We start from the raw sequence: 16,880 nt of genomic DNA on the forward strand, positions 1-16,880 counted from the left end.
GGGGGGAGAATTTTGCAGTTTGTCTTTTAGGGGATGAGAGAGATAATCGAGATCTGCAAGGCCTTCTGGAAGAGATGGGCTTTAAATTGACGTCTCCTTTTGATAAGGAGCTTAAATGGCTGCTTCAAGCTTTGAATCTTCAATCAATTATCCCTTGGGGGGGGGGGGGTGGTTAAGATTGTTAAAATATGCTGTTGATGAGTTGAAATTTCAGAGGATTAGGAAATCTAAGAAAAGGGGTCTGGTCTGGGAAGTGGTCGTTAGAGATTCGCCTGAGATCTTAGTGTTAATGACAACAAAGTTAGAATGTGTAGACCGTGCATTATTAGGGAAATTTGACCAGGTAGAGGTAAATATTGGGATATACTATCATTTCAAGGGACTTCTGGAATTATCTTTCTCATTTGGGACACTTGGATGGCTAACTTAGTAAACTAAATTGAGGGCTTTTTTTCCTTCTTGTTGGAAGTGGAGGGCAGGGGGTACTGGTAGATTACTTTGGTTTATGGCCTTTCTAAACCTGCCTTTAGATCTCAGTTATGTGAGGAATTGGGGGCTGTGTATGGTTGTCTTATTCTAGATGAGTGATTGGGGTTGACTATAATGTTGTGGATTCCAGTTGGAGAAAAGGGTTGCAGGAGTAGGTTTTTGTCTAATGCGCAGTTTTTTTATAGTTTCATTAGAGTGAGTGGTTTGAGAGAGATTCAGTTGCAATATGTTTCAGTTACTTGGTCAGGCGGAGACTCAGAGGGAACATGATTTTAAAACACGCACTGGACTGGATGGTCCAACCTGGTTTGACCGAAACCAGTCACCAGGTCGGTTCAGTCAACTTCTTAAAACCAGAAATTCTGCAAACAAGGGTTGACCTGGCTGACCCAGTCCGCACTGGTCCGATCTGCATTTGCGGATCCGCATCTTTCAGCACATAAATGGATTGATGTAAGAAAAAGCTTCATGGTCCCCTGCCGGGCAGGAGCATTGCTTGTTTGTTTTGCATTTGATGAGGAGGTCCTTCCTTCTGCATTCCTTGGTGATTTTCATGCCTGCTTTCTGGACAGATCTCTTGCCCAATTTTGTGAAATACAACACAGAATCAATCAAAGCTTCCTTATTCTTTATCAGTCATTAGAGATGCCAGCTCTGCCCGACCAAACACAGCCTTCCGCGGCCTTCAACAGGGTTGAAGGCAGGTCAACCCAGCCCTTTAAAAAAAAAGATGCTGGATTCAAACCCATGACCTTAAGGGGAGATACAACGAGAGTTTACTACTACACAAATTTGTGGTTCTAATATCTATATATAAAGTAAATAATGTATGTAATAACAAGCTATATACACAAGTACTAGGACTAAACACACTCCAACTTTTCTCTTTCTTCTTTCATTGAATACTATCTATTACTCTTAACTGGATGACTAACCAATCCTTAAAATGAAAAAAGATTACAACAAAAAAGAACCTCTTCTACAACCACAAAAAAAGAGATTTCTAGACTTCACATCTAATTGAATTGTGAGAATATAACAAAATTTCCTCCATGAATTATTAGAAACCAACTTGTTGGATTCACATTTCACCTAATCCTCAGTTTCTAGTCCGACTCCACTAATGGAGAGAAACCTTATACTACAGGAATTTGAATATTTTTTTTGCTTTGACCAGAAAAAATTATTTTATGAGAATAAGAAAATAGTTCAAATTTCAAATTTTATTTAGTTCATGTTAGTTATTTTTGGTTTTAATTGCTTGATTTATTTTAATCGTTTTCTTATACTCATTTTAATTAAGCGTTGCTACATCTCTTGTAGGGTTGCGAGTAGGGTTTGCTTCTCACATTCTTTGGGGCTTATTCTTGTAAATCTTTCTTTGTTCATCCTACTGAGACTGATGTCATATTTCCTTCCTTTTGGGGTGTTTTGGAGGCTAAAGTTCCCTATAACGGCTTTTGTTTGGCTGGGGGGCTGTTTATAGAATGAACACCAACAATCTGGTGCAGTGTAGGAGGTCTTCTAAAGTTCTGTTGCCAGGTATGCGTCATGTGTGGAAACAGTTTGGAGAATGTGTCATGGGTTCGAGTCCAAGGAAACAGAGTCTCTACATAAAAGTAAGGGTAAGACTGCGTATACTGTGACAACCCTCCCTTTACCCTCACTAAGCAGGGAGCCTTATGGCCCGGGGATGCCCTTTAATTTGTGGAATTCTCTTTTTGTGGTGATTTCAGAGATGTGTGTACAACCAAATCAGTTGAAGATCTGTTGCTATATCTTTTGTCAGTTGTAGGAAAGGTGAGGATCTTAAAAGTTTGTGGAGACGTGCTCTTTGTGCTGAGTTGTTGGGAATTTAGCTGGAAAGAAATGCTAGAATTGTTTGGGAAAGAGATTTTCGGTTCGGATTTTTTGGTGTTGTAGGATTTGATACGTGGTGCCTATTTAGGCTTACTTTTTAGATAATAAAAGAGGATATTATTAATAGAGAAAGAAAATACAAGCAGGAGAGAAAAGGATCTTTAAAGAAAATAAAAACAAACATTAAAAACCACCCAAACCCTAACTGCCTATTTTAAGGAGTGCTGTTTTCAAGATATAATCATAGAGTGGCGTGCTTTATTAAGATGATGTAGTTTTATTTTCTTTTTCTTCTGATTGAGGACTGCTTGTCCTCCTTTTTTTGTATCCTTTTCTTCTTCTGCTATTTATTTAACATTCTTTTTCTGTCCAAAAATAAAAAATAAACAAGAAGAAAAAAAAATGGTCCTTGGGTTATATTCCAAAGGTTTCTAATGCCAGACTTCTATATGGGAGTTGTCATGTTTGAAACTTCAGACCATATGGGGATGTGCTTGGCATGGGAAATGGGTTACCCTACCCCCCATCTTGTGTAGCCCAACCCCAATCCTTTCCCTTTATTATTGATTAGGGAAAGGAGAAATCTGTTATCATTTGCTTAAACAATTGCACATACGTTAGTGAAGCGATTTTTCTAAAGCTATATCTGCAACATGAGCATCTAAATTTCCCCTGTGGTGGTCCTTTATCAGGCAGATTATGTTTCAATGAGTTCTCTTTTGGTGCATTTGTTTTGGTGGCCGAGGTTTGTGGGACGGGACTGTACGGAATAGTGCTGGACTAGACTGGCTTTGATAGTTAGGCTAATCATTCAAAACACCTACTACCTTACTGAAAAGAGTAATTGATGCCAGATCAGTCCAATAATTTTAATTCTAAATTCCTTTCTCCCTTAAAACGACTTCATAGGGGTCTTTTATAGGCTTACAATGCTTTGAAGATGGGGAGACTAAATTAAGAAACCTAATTAAGCCAGAATATCAGTTTCTGAGCGAATGTGGTATTTTTATGCAAACAAAAGGGGTCACATTGGACTCTGGTCGAATCTCTGGAAATGCATGGGTTGGTGTTGCCATTTAAAGGAAGATGCTGACCATCAAACTGCTGTAATTCAGGAAGGATTTTTGTTGTTGTTCCTTGTATTCAAATTTCAGTTTCAGTTTCTGATTCTTTTTTGCCTCGTATTTCACATTTGGCTTCTTCACATTCCAATATTTCTCGGCCTGAGGGTAGTATGGAGAGTGATTTGGATAAATCTCTAATGGTATCTCCTATAACTACTAAAGGGGTTTCTAATCCTGTGAAGGGTATCCTTCCCATTCCAAGAAGTGACCTAATATGCTGAACTATATTTTGTGCCAAGGGGACAAAACTAGAGGGGAAAGTACCATCGTCATTAGTTCTTTAGGGGGTGATCGAGGCAATTGACAGCCACAAGACCTTCTTGATAAAATGGGATTTTTAAATTGATGAGTCCTTTAGGTAGGGAGCTTAAAGTGGTTGTGTCACCTAGACTTATGAGAGGAAGTGGAGGCTTTATATCCTTGTTGGTGTTGTCAGAAGTGGAGGGTAGGGGGCAGTAGTGGTTTACTTCTGTGCACGGTCCATCTAGGCCCACTTTTAGATCACCGTTTTGGGAGGAGTTGGGGGCTGTGTATGGGTTGTGTTATCCTAGATAGGTGTTAGGGGAAGACTGCAATGCTATGATTTCTGGATGAAAAAGGTGGTGGAAGGTTTTCATCTAGTATGCATTTTTTTGATATTTTTGTTAGAGTAGGGGGGATAGAGCTGTAGGTAGTAGATCAAATTGTTTTCTTTTTTGATACCTTGCTAGAGATTTTTTCTAGGACTGTCTGATCATTTTCCTGTTTGGTTGGAGTCTAGAAAGGTTAGATAGGGCCCTACTCCATTTCGATTTGAGAATATGTAGGTGGATCATTACGGCTTTAGTATTTTGGTCGAGGAGTTTGGGATTAGTTGTGGTGTTGTGGGTTGGGAAGGATTTATATTTATGAAGAATCTTAAAGGGTTAAAGAAGTTTGAAAAGTGGAATTTAGAGGTATTTGCAAGGTCTTAAATTTCGATTTCGACTCAAATTTTGAAGCTCCAAAAGTACGGAAATTTCAATGGAAATTTCGATTTCGATTTGAAAAAATAACGGAAACTAGTAGTAAAGCATGGAATTCTTTGTGAAACTTTAGAAATGGTTAACAAACATAAAAATATAAGTTTTAAGACTAATATATTACAAATTAAATACATCTATGTTTTGTATAAGGTGGAAAAGTTGCAAAATAGTATGTGTATCAAACATGTTTGTAAGATAATGTACATTAAACATATTCAGTTAATGCAAATGAAATTCATAAATCATTTAAATATTATTTATTATACAAATATTGATAATTTAGACATGAATGGTTAAATAAAATATTACTATAAGTTTATTTTTTCATATAATTTCAAAAGCACTTGTGATAACCTTTTGTTTCAATAAAATAAATAAAATAAATTAAAAAAGAAATTTCACTTCACTCTCGAGGTTTCGATAAATTTCGACAAATTTCGCTAATATTTCGAGGTTTCGATAAATTTCAGATGATTCGTTGAGATTTTGACGGAAATTATGCAATACGGAAATCGACTGCCATTTTGATTTCAAAGGTGGCGGAAATCGGAAATTTCGACAGTTTCATGGAAATTTAAGACCATGGGTATTTGGAGATGTTAGAGTTTTATAGTCAGCATTTTGAATGAGATGAGTGTGTTGGATAGAATAGAGATTAAGGAGGGTCTTATTGAGGAGGAGAGAGTGGGAACAATGAGTTTGAAGAATGGGCTAGAGAATGTTTTTCTTGAGGAGGTCAGGGTTCGAGGCAGAAAATGAAGTTTAAATGGGTTAGGAACTTAGGAGGGGACTGCAATTCTAAATTCTTTCATAAGGTGGTTAATGGGCGAATGAAGTGTAATTATATTAGAGAGATGGGGTTAAAGCTGGGGAAATTAGTGACTGATGAAAGGTTGATAGCTGAGAAGTTTAGGAATTTTTCTCTGAGGAAGATTTAGAAAGATCTATGATTAAGTTACTGGTGTGGAGTCCTATTTCGGTTGTTCAGTTGTCTTGGCTGGAGAGGCCTTTTGAAGAAGAGTAGGCTAGTGCAGACTGGGCAGTAGTTTTTAGTCTTGAGAGGGATAAGGTTCCTAGGCCTGATGTGTTTAATATAACTTTTTTTCAGGAGTTTTGGGCTCTGGTGAAGGGGAATTTAATTAAGGTTTTTTATGAGTTTTCATGGTAATGGTAAAATGGGAGAGCATGAATTGCATCTTTATCTCTTTAGTGCCTAGAAGAATAGATTGATTAAGGTTTCAGATTTTCAGCCTGTTAGTTTAGTTTCACGTGTGTTTGTATGGTCATAGCTGTGGTGCTGGCTAATAGGCTGAGTCCTGCATTTACTGATACTATTTCTCTTGCTCAAAGTGCTTTTGTGGGTGAAAGGCAGATCGTGGATGCTATATTGGTTGCTTATGATGTTGTCGAGGATGTTCCTTTTAGAAAGTAAGGGTGGTATTGTGTTTATATTAGACTTTGAGAAGGCTTATGATTGAGTTAGTTGGGATTTGAGTAAAGGCTTTGGTGCTGGGTGGAGGAGTTATTTTATGGGCTGTCTGTCGGATGCTTATTTTTCTTTAGTTATTAATGGGCATCTTAAAGATAATCTTTATTCTTTTATGGGAGTTAGGTAAGGGAATCCGTTACCGTCCCCCCCCTCCCGCTTTTATTTTGTTCTTGTGGTGGATGCGTTAGAGTAGAATGATAGAGAGGGGTGTTAATAGGGATGGTGAGAGGTATTAAGGTGGGTATGGAGGAGGTTGTTGCATCTCATTTGCAATTTGCAGAAGATGCCTGTGTCCTTTTAGATGATCATTCGGACTCTTTTGTTAGCATTCTTACTATCTTGGTTATTTTTGAGTCTGTGATCTTATAATCAATATGGGTAAGGGTGGTATTGGTCCACTTAATGTTTGCCTAGCGAGGGTTTTGGAGTTGACTCCCCTAGTTGGTTGTGGGCTGTTGAAGTGGCTTTTGGTCTATTTAGGAGTTTCTTGGGGAAGTAAGCCTTGCTCGGTGCTGTCTAAGGTAGCTAAATGGTTGGATGGGTGGAGTGGAGCATTTTTTCTTTGGGTGGGAGAATTGCTCTTATTTATAGCAGCCTTTCTATCACCACATTGCACTTCTTTATCTCATTTCAGGATTCTAGAAGGGGTAGCTTGTAAGTTAAGGAGGATGATGAAAGATTTTCTTTGATCAGTTGTAGGGGAGAGGTGAGATCATTTGGTTAGGTGGGTCGTGTTCTATAGGTCTAAAGAAAGTGGGTTGGGTCATGGTAATGTGATGTCTTAAAACACCTCCCTTTTGGGTAAGCGGTTGTGATCCCTTGGAGGTGAATTCTCTTTGGTGCATAGTAATAAAAAGTAAATCTGTTTTCAACAATAATGGGTGGGATGCTAATTGGGGTGATTAAAGTACTCTTCTAAGAGTCCTTGGAGGTTTATTTCTCAGGTTTATCCTTCTTTTCTTCCATTCACAAAATTTCAACTAGGGAGAGATAATTGTATTAGGTTATGGGAAGATCCTTGAGTGTTGGGTGGCGCCCCGGGGGCGTATTCAGCTCTTTCTTCTTCCTTTGCGTGGTCATGTCGCCTCTCTACCCGTCATAATGATGTTATTTTCTCTTATTTTTAAGAGGGATTCCTTTTTTCTTGGGAATTTAGAAGGGATTTGATGATAGAGAGGTGGAGTAATAGTCTCCTTTACTCATTTTACCTGAGAGTTGCCATATCTCCAGTAGTAGTGATGGTAGAGTTTGATCCTTGGATTCTTCGAGGGAGTATTCTTGTAAATTGTTCTTCTCTCATCTTACTAAGGTTAATGTGATTTTTCCTCTATATTGGGAAGTTAGAGAAGCTAAAATTCCTTCTAAGATTAAGGCTCTTTTTTTTTTTCGACTGGTGATCCTTAGTAGATTTAAACCCAACAACCTGCTGCAGGGTTGGAGACCTTCTAGAGCTTGTCACCAGACGTGTATTATGTTTGGTAAGATTTCAGAGGATGTGTCTCACTTTTTTATTAATTCTCTTTTTCTTGGAACTTATAAAGCTCACTTTTTGGGGTGTCTGGAAAATTATGAGTTTGCCCAAATTCAGTGGAATATCTTTTAACTATTTCTTTAGCTGGTTTTGAGAAAATTAAGATGCTAAAAGGCTGTGGAGACGTGCTCTTGTAATTGTTTAATGGGGAATTTGGTTGGAAAGAAATGCTATAGTTTTTACCGAAAAATTTGTAAGTAGGGTTTATTTTGGATGGGATCTGATACTTGGCTCTTTTTTTGGCTTTTGTGCTGGCTGTCTCAAGGGTTGCTCTTTTCAAGATGTTTCCAGAGATTGGAATGCCTTATTGAGATGATGTTTTTAATTTCTTTGTTCTTTGTGAGCACTTATGGTTATCCTCTATTGTATTTTTGTTCTTATATATAATAAAGCTTCTCTTTTTCTCATTGAGAAATTAAAAAAAAAAAACTTGAACCTTGTTGATGTTATAGAATTTTTCTTCCATCACCTCCTTAAATCTATCCCCCCTGTTTCTTTCCTTGGAGTTACATTATTTGGAACGCTAAGGTTTCCTTCAAGATTTGGACTTTCATTTGAACAGCGACTCTTAATAGGATCAACTCGCATGATTTGTTACAATGAAGAAGGCCCTACTAGGCTCTTAGAGCCAATATGCACTCCACATGCCTCAAGTCTAATGAAAGGAATACACATCTCTACCTTGGTTGTAGGGTGGCAACCCATATTTTGAGTATTCTCTTTTCGTATTTGGTGAAGCTTGGTAGCCATCTCAGGCAGTGGCTGCATTTTGTTTGCTGGATATTGGGGTTTTAAAAAGAGCAAGAAGGGAGAAGCCTCATGGAGTAGCGTGTCTTTGCTATTTTGTTGACCCTTTAGATTGAGAGGAATGTGAGAACTTTAAAGGATTTCCCAACCTCCCTTAGTGTGTGTGTGTGTACTAGTAAATATGTCATTATGTGAATAATATTGTGTAAAATATTTTTGATAATTTTTAATAAATTCTAGATATATTTTGAAAACGAAATAATAATCTATTGTCATTAATTAGTTTACAAATATAAGCATGAATATTAAATGTTATTTATAATACTTTGTTTAAAATTACAAAATATGAACATTGATATGAGATACCATTATGACACCATGTTAGTACAGGGACAAGAAAAATCTTAAAAAATAAAAAATATGATATGACATGAATGGTCTAATTAAAATTATTAGAAATATTGAATGCTACTATTTACATAACATTGTACAATAAGTAGATTTTTCATTATTTTTATTTTATAAAAATCTCAATATATGACTACTTCCCGTGAAAATATGTATAACTTTATTATTTCTAAATTGTGATTTGTTACCTAAAATTTTAATTTTTTTAATTTAATTTTCCATTGTGAGTTTTTTAATTTTAAATAAATTTTAATTTTATTATTTTGAGGGTACTTTTAGGTCAATAGTTTCTTTCCTAAAAAAAAAAAAATTATATTGTTATGTATTTAAATGATCTTAACCTCATAATAATTTTAGAACATAGAGGAATTTACCATTTTTGTTTTGGAATGTACATTTTATTTTAACATTTATAATACTATTGCATTTATTTTATCTTTTGAATGAAATGTATTTTTTTAAGTCCATATCTTCACCTGTTTAAAATATAAAAAAAAATTAAATGTAGATTTATCTAATATTATTTAATTTAATTTTTTTTTTTAGAAATACTTGTCTTCTAAAATATAATAATATTTTTGTCTATAAAATTATTTTCACTATTTGTACTTTTATATATTATATTTATATACATGTCCATTTTTTGCCTAAATAGAGTATAATTTTATAAATATAATTTTTCCTAATTTTGTTTGAATTTATTTTCTTTTACAAATATTTTGTATTACTTTAGAAATATAGGGATATTTTTGCCCCAAAATGGTTTTCTTTATTTGTACTTTTATTAATTTATTGTTATAATATTGATATAGATGTAGATATTTATACATAATGTTAGTCTATTTTCTTTTTTAACCAAATGGAAGTTTTTTATTTACGTTCAAGCATTTAACTTTTAGACATTCTAAGTGTAATTAAAACTAATTTTGGTTGAATTCACTTGCTATATATTACGAAAATTTATTTATTTTAAGAATATTTGGTTTTACTTTCAGGAGATAAGAATATTTTAATCAATAAAATGATTTGCACTACCCTTACTTCCTTATATAATAGAAATTTAGATGTTTTAGTAGTGTTGATCTTATAGAAATTTACATTTAAAAATAAGGATATTTTTGTTTACAAATTGATTAATAAATACATTTTTTAGGAGTTTTTAGTTTTTCTTTTATAAAATAAAGATATTTTTGTCTATAAAATGATTTATACTATTTGTACTTTTACATATAGTATGGATATATTGATAAAAAAAAAAAAAGTGAATTAGAAAGAGAAAGAGAAGTTGCAAACGAAAAAGGAAATGCACCCAAACAAAAAATAAATAAAATAAAAAATTAACCAAGAAATCCCCTTTTCAATCCTTTTCTGTCATAATTCACTAAACACTTCAAGTTAGCTAACTTCCTCTGATAATCCTTAGCTTTGGTGTAGGTGAAATTCCATCCTTGCACTGTAGTTCATTAACCAAACCATTGTCTTCGAAAATAGAAAGTTAGAAACCCCCTCCAATCCTTCCAAAGGGGATGGATGTATATATGATAAGTCCCCTAGAACATCATAGGAATAAAAATATACTCATGTTGTTCCTAAAACTCATCCAACATGAAACCCCATCACAGTCAAACTAAGATCGTCAAAATCATTATATGGAGATCCCCTCATTTCATTTCCTCCTTTCTTTTGCGAGCCTCATCACAAGAATCACTTTTCTTCTTTAAAAAATAATCTTCCACAATACTTAAACTCCTAAATTTCTAGGCATTGTGTCACCAAAGTGCTCTTTCTTTTCATCGTGTAACTTCCTCATTTCCGCACCTATCAGAGCAGCCTTTTGGTTTCTGTCTTAGAGCCTCATGGTATTTCCGACCGAAATCACCATCTCCACTGTTAGCCCTGGCAACACCAGCCTCTTGTCCCTCTGTAGAATTAGAATCATCAGCCACTTCTACACTTGATTTTCCATCTTTGTTGCCCAGAGACTTTATCAAATCCAAGCTATCGGCATCCTGAATTTGCTATGCAACTTCATCTGTTCCCCATATGTCTTAGGGAACTAGAGAGAGGTTTTGGACATTGTTTACAAATGGGTGAAGTTCCTTCTTCCTTGTATTCAGCTTCTGTGAATTGAGGCTTAGGAGTTGGGCCTGCCTATTAACAGAATCTGTGAGTTGATCGGCTGAGTTGCCTTTTTCCCTATGATGGGCCTGTTAAAGACCTGGTCCTTATGCAAGAGACCCATATAGGCAAGGCATCCTTGTCATGCAAAATAATGCCCGGAACAATATAGGCCTCTCCAATTAAGTTTCCCAATTTAGTTAAAAAGGAGGTTCCTCCTTTTTCAAATGTCTGGCCCAATTGCAAAACAAGGAGTAAGTGGCCCAGCCCAAGTTTCTTGGTCTCCTCTTCCCTGAGTGTAGCCCTAGCCGCATCCTCAGCTAGAATCATGGTATCCTCCGGAATCCTAGCTGCCTCAGCAGTTTGAGCAGACCCAACTGCCTTAGCAATATAAGCGTACATTTCTGAAGGGAAACCTTCTGGCATCAGCACTCCGAAAACATTTGGCTGCAGCTCACCCCCACACCGAAGGCACAGCTATATCTTTCCATCAGGAGCTCTTTTGCGTTGAAAACCTTCAGGTCCTTCTATAACGTGTATCACACTTCCCCCACTCTCCAACTGCTAGTCGTCGAGGTTCCATCTACATAAATTTCCAGGCTGTGCTAATTTAGAGCTTATTGAATTTTGAAATATGGATTCCACTACAAGATCAGCAAGCACCTATGTGCATATTGTTGGCAAAGGTTGGTATTGCACATCAAAATGACAACACTAAGGCCCATTTCTTTAGTCTCCTAGATGTTTTCTGCTTGTGCAGAACTTTCTTGATTGGCTGAACTATAAGCATAATCAAAAAATAGAGCTTTAGCTCTCAAGGTGCAGGGATTAGAGCATATACTATTTTCTCCATCCTTGGTAATTCAGTTAGGACCTTTAGGAGATGATTAGCACAGCACATTGGACAATGGGTTCTATACCCTAATGGTTCATCATGAATCTGAGGAACTTGGTAGAGGATACCTTGGAGGCACACTTGGTCGGATTCAACTTCTTCTAGTACTTCCTTAAACTCAAAGATCTCTGTCAAAACTGTTGTCACTGCCAAACATGTGCTCTTGGTCAGCAAGGCATCCCTGTCTGCCTCGATGTTCAAGCCCATGGGTCCTTGAAAAGCCTCTTCACCAATTCCTAAGAAGTAGCCCTAGCATTATTCAAATCAAAAGGTATCACCTTGTATCAGTACATCCTTTTCCAGTCACAAAGAACTTCTTGTCGTTGTTTTATGGGGTCATTCAAACCTTGTTGTAGCCATTGAAGGCATCCATAAAGCTATGCGAGTTGTCACCTGCGGTTGCATTCAGTAGTTGGCCAATTTTCAATGAGAATCAATTCCTAGGGCACGCTTTGTTCAAGCCGATAAAACCAACGCACATCATCCAATGTCCGAAGGCCTTGACCAAAACACCATTCAATAACTATTTTGAGTAACTCGCCTCTCTAATGAAACTTGCAATGAGCTTTTGCACTTCTTCCTTGATCATATGATTCCATTTTTGGTTGAACATCCTATCATTCTGCCATACCAGCTTGCAGGTTGGATCTAGCCTCAAATTTCAAGAGATGATGTGAGGGTATAACCTGGGTGTATCCATTGCATCCATGCAAAGACATTAGAATTATGTCTTAAGAAGGCCAATAGTTTTTTTCTTATTTAATGCCCTGGTGCATCCAACTGAAACCTTCCTGTTTGGGATTGCCTCGTCCCAGGGACTTTTTCTAAGGTCTCAATTACTCAGAGCCAACGCCTTGGGTGTTGAAGCTCTTCCACAACCATTTTTTCTTCCTAACTTGACCTTCCCTTCAAAGCCATGAAGTAGCATTTGCATGTCATAACCTGGTCACGTCGAAGTTCTCCTACCTCATTAGGAGTTGGAAATTTCATCAAATGATAGGTTGAGGTCACGACCTTGATTAGTTCAAGCACGGTCTCCCCTAGATTATATTATAAGATGAAGGGATTTTGACTGAAAAATCTACCATTGTTGAGTCCTTCAGCATAGCTATAAGCTTATAAGTGAAATAGCTAAGTTGTTCTGGATATGTACGTTTCCTACAAAGCCTATCATTGGTGTTTTTATAGGCTTTGAGCAAGATGTATCTTCATACGTGTGAGACTTTGGTAGGGAATTCAATAGCATCAATGCCTTGTCTTCCTCCTCGAACTTCACATCAACCCGCATCAAATCACTTACATTTTGATTGAATACATCGATGTGTTGGTTCAAATCCGAACCCTCCACCATCTTAAGTTAATACAATCTTTGCTTAAGAAATTACTTGTTCGATAAAGACTTAGGCATATAACGGCTTTCAAGTTTCTGCCAAATAGCCGCAGGAGATTCCTCATCCATGATGTGATACAACACGTCATCGGCCAAACAAAGTCAGATAGTCAATACAACCTTTGCTTCCAATTCATTCCAACTTGTTTTATCCACGCTTTTCGGTTGATATCTGTATAAGATTTTCACCATACCTTGTTGTACTAATAGATCTTTAACCCTTCTTTGCCACAAACCGAAGTTTCCTGTTTCATCGAACTTAACAACCTCGAATTTTGTAGAAGAAGTTCCAGAGGCCATTACACCAATGCTTTGATACCAATTTGTTGTGAAAATCGAATGCATAGCGGAACAAAACGATCATACAATGCAACACTTAACGGTGAAATATACAAAACAACAATCACACAGATTATAATGAAAGCAATAACAATGACATAAAGAATTACGTGGCTCAGCATTGCCAACATTCACGGGAGCAAACGACAATGTTTTTCATTATCTTTTGTCCAAAGACATGAACATTTCATAGTTACAACATAAACCATGTATATATAAGTTTCCCGAAGTCTTTTCCTCCAAAACTCAACCTGTCCAAGGTCCCAATTCAAAATTTGAAAACAAACGCTGAGTTCCCGATCCAAACCGTCGACGATTGGTAGAGATACTATCGACGGTTTAATACTGAGAGCAAACAGTCGATCTAACAAATTCAAAATTGTCGACTTTTTCACTGAACTGGACCAAACCAACAACGGTTACAGGGAAACCGTCGACGATTTCCTCCTGCAAGTCAACATTCCTATTTTCTTCATGTTTTCTTTTTGTATATGCCTTCCACTCAATCATATGAGCCACATATTACAACAATCTCCACCTTGGCGAACATTCGTCCTTTAGGAGAAAAATGACAACATAAACCCACTGCTCCACCTGGACCTTAAGACATGAAGTTGGGATCGCCTCCCGTCTAGCAACTGGAGACAAAAACCAAGTCCAAGCACTGCTTGAACTTGTCAGTGACAGCTTCGGCTACTACCAAAAACCCCGATTCAGTTGTAAATAGTACATCCAGAGACTGTACCCTGGACTTGCAACAAATAGGTCTTCCCATAACAGTAAACACATACCTAAGTGGTGGTCTGATAGTGCATCTGAGTCTATTGTGATCCTGCTGGTCTCCCAAGCTATAACTCCTTGCATTATGAACAATGTTATTTCTGCACTAAGTCTGTAACACCACCTGCATCACATGCTCATTATTGTTGTAGTTTTCTAGCACTTGTTTCTTTTCATCTACTTGAGTACGCTGCACCATGGTCACCAAAAATCATATCTCCACTGATCACCACCTTGTTTGTCATTGGATCACACAACTTGAACTCACCTTTCTTATGCCCTATAAAGATGTATCGTCTAGACATTTCACCAAGCTTAGATCTCACCTCATTAGAAACGTGCATAGCTGGACCTCCAAACTCTCTCAACCCAGAGTAGTCTACCGCATAACCTGTCCAAACCTCTCTTGCAATGCTCACTGACTCTACCAAGAAGTTCCTTGCAAGCCCTGCATACAACCTGCCATGCTGCTCACAAAACTCCTTGAACAAAACCAGCGTACTCAGTTCCAATGTTTGACCTAAGGATCTCTCTACTGATTTAGTTTTCCACCTCAGCCACAAGTTAAACCTGACAAACATCTCTAACTTATGCCGCATGAAGTACACCAAGACCTTTCGTGATAAATTCACGAAATACATATGTCCGACCTGTGACGCTACCCTCACTGGTCCCCAAACATCTGAATAAATGTAGTTAAGAATACCCTCAGTCTTGCGTGGTTGTTTTACAGAATACAGTATTACCTGACTCAGATTTTACAGCTGTAGCTCCACCTATAGCTATGGTACCCACCAATGCATAGATATTTCCTGCTCACCATCAATTCACCTTCACACACCTTCATTATCCCACTTTCAGACTTGTAACTATACCCGTTACAATCTAAAGTTCCCAATGAAATCACATTCTTCCGTAGATTCGGTATGTGCCTTGCATCACATAATGTTCTTACAATACTATCATACATTTTAATTCTGACATTTCCTATTCCAATTATTTTGCATGCAGCATTATTTCCCATTAGAACGGTACCAAAATTAACTGACTTGTAGGTACTAAACCATTATTTATTTGGTGTCATGTGATAAGAGCTCACCGAATCTAGGATCCAAGAAAACGTATCACCATCATTGTTTTCTGAGTTTCCTTCCTCAATTACATTATGAAGTACCCTCTTGATTTTTAGCATTCTCCTTCTTCCACTCCGAACATTCCGGTTTTATGTGCCCAATTTTTCCGTACTTAAAAGACCGTATGTCCTTCTTCCCGAACTACAACCGAGATTTATTACCACTCGATCCACTCCGAAACTTGCTTCTCCCATGTTCCTAGTTACCCTTACCACAAGCCCTTCACCGTGTGAAATTTCATCGCTGACCATCTTTCTTTGATGAAAACCTAGCAGTGCGCTTGTTACCTCTTCCAAATTTAGAGTTTATTCATCCCCTGTTAGAGTAGTAACCAAATTCTCATACGTATGAGACTTTGGTAGGGAATTCAATAGCATCAACGCTATGTCTTCCTCCTCGAACTTCACATCAACCCGCATCAAATCACTTACAATTTGATTGAATACATTGATGTGTTGGTTCAAATCCGAACTCTCCACCATCTTAAGTTAATACAATCTTTGCTTAAGAAATAATTTGTTCGATAAAGACTTAGACATATACCGACTTTCAAGTTTCTGCCAAATAGACGCAGGAGATTCCTCATCCATGATGTGATACAGCATGTCATCAGCCAAACAAAGTCAGATAGTCGATACAACCTTTGCTTCCAATTCATTCCAACTTGTTTCATTCATGCTTTTCCGTTGAATTCCATATAAGGCCTTCACCATACCTTACTGCACTAACTAATCTTTAACCCTTCTTTGCCATAAACAGAACGTAACAACATCAAACTTTGCAGAAGAAGTTCCAGAGGCCATTACAAAAATGCTCTGATACCCATTTGTTGTGAAAATCAAATGCACAATGGAATAAAATGATCATACAATGCAGCACTTAATGGTGAAATATATAGAACAACAATCACGCAGCTTATAATGAAAACAATAACAATGACACAAAGAATTATGTGGTTCGGCAATGCCTGCATCCATGGGAGCAAACGACAATGTTTTTCCCTATCTTCTTGTCCAAAGACATGAACATTTCATAGTTACAACATAAGCCATGTATATACGAGTTTTGCTAACTCGCGGAGGATTTCCCTCAAGACCCAACCTGTCCAACATCCCAATTTAAAATTTGAAAACAAACGTCAAGTTCCCAAGCCAAACCGTCGACGATTTGTAGAGATACCGTCGACGGTTTAATATCAAGAGCAAACATTCGATGTTACAGGTTCATAACCGTTAACTGTTTCACTGAATTTGACCAAACCGTCGACGGTTATAGGGAAAATGTCGATGGTTTCCTCTTACAAGTTAGCATCTTCATGTTTTCTCTTTGTATATGTCTTCCACTCAATCAAATGAGTCACATATTACAACAATACCTTCCTTATTTGCACTGATGCAAGCATACCATGGCTAATTGCTAGGTTTCACCCTTACTAACGCAAACAGCAGAGGGTTTTCCTAGAGCTCCTCTTCAGTCACCCCTTCTTTGTTTTGTTCTCTAGAAATCATGGTTTCATAAAAATCATCAACTTTCCGAGGAGGTCATCCATCCAAAATTTGCTTTGATAGTATAG

General features: G+C 37.1%; 1 protein-coding gene across 1 annotated transcript in view; it reads left to right on the forward strand.

Moving 5' to 3' along the window:
* Window positions 1-16,880, forward strand: part of LOC131146858 (zinc finger protein VAR3, chloroplastic) — a 77,664-nt gene that overhangs the window by 59,332 nt on the left and 1,452 nt on the right. The window lies entirely within an intron of this gene.

This window comes from Malania oleifera, chromosome 13 (genome assembly GCF_029873635.1).
Source record: "Malania oleifera isolate guangnan ecotype guangnan chromosome 13, ASM2987363v1, whole genome shotgun sequence".
Lineage (NCBI taxonomy): Eukaryota > Viridiplantae > Streptophyta > Magnoliopsida > Santalales > Ximeniaceae > Malania > Malania oleifera.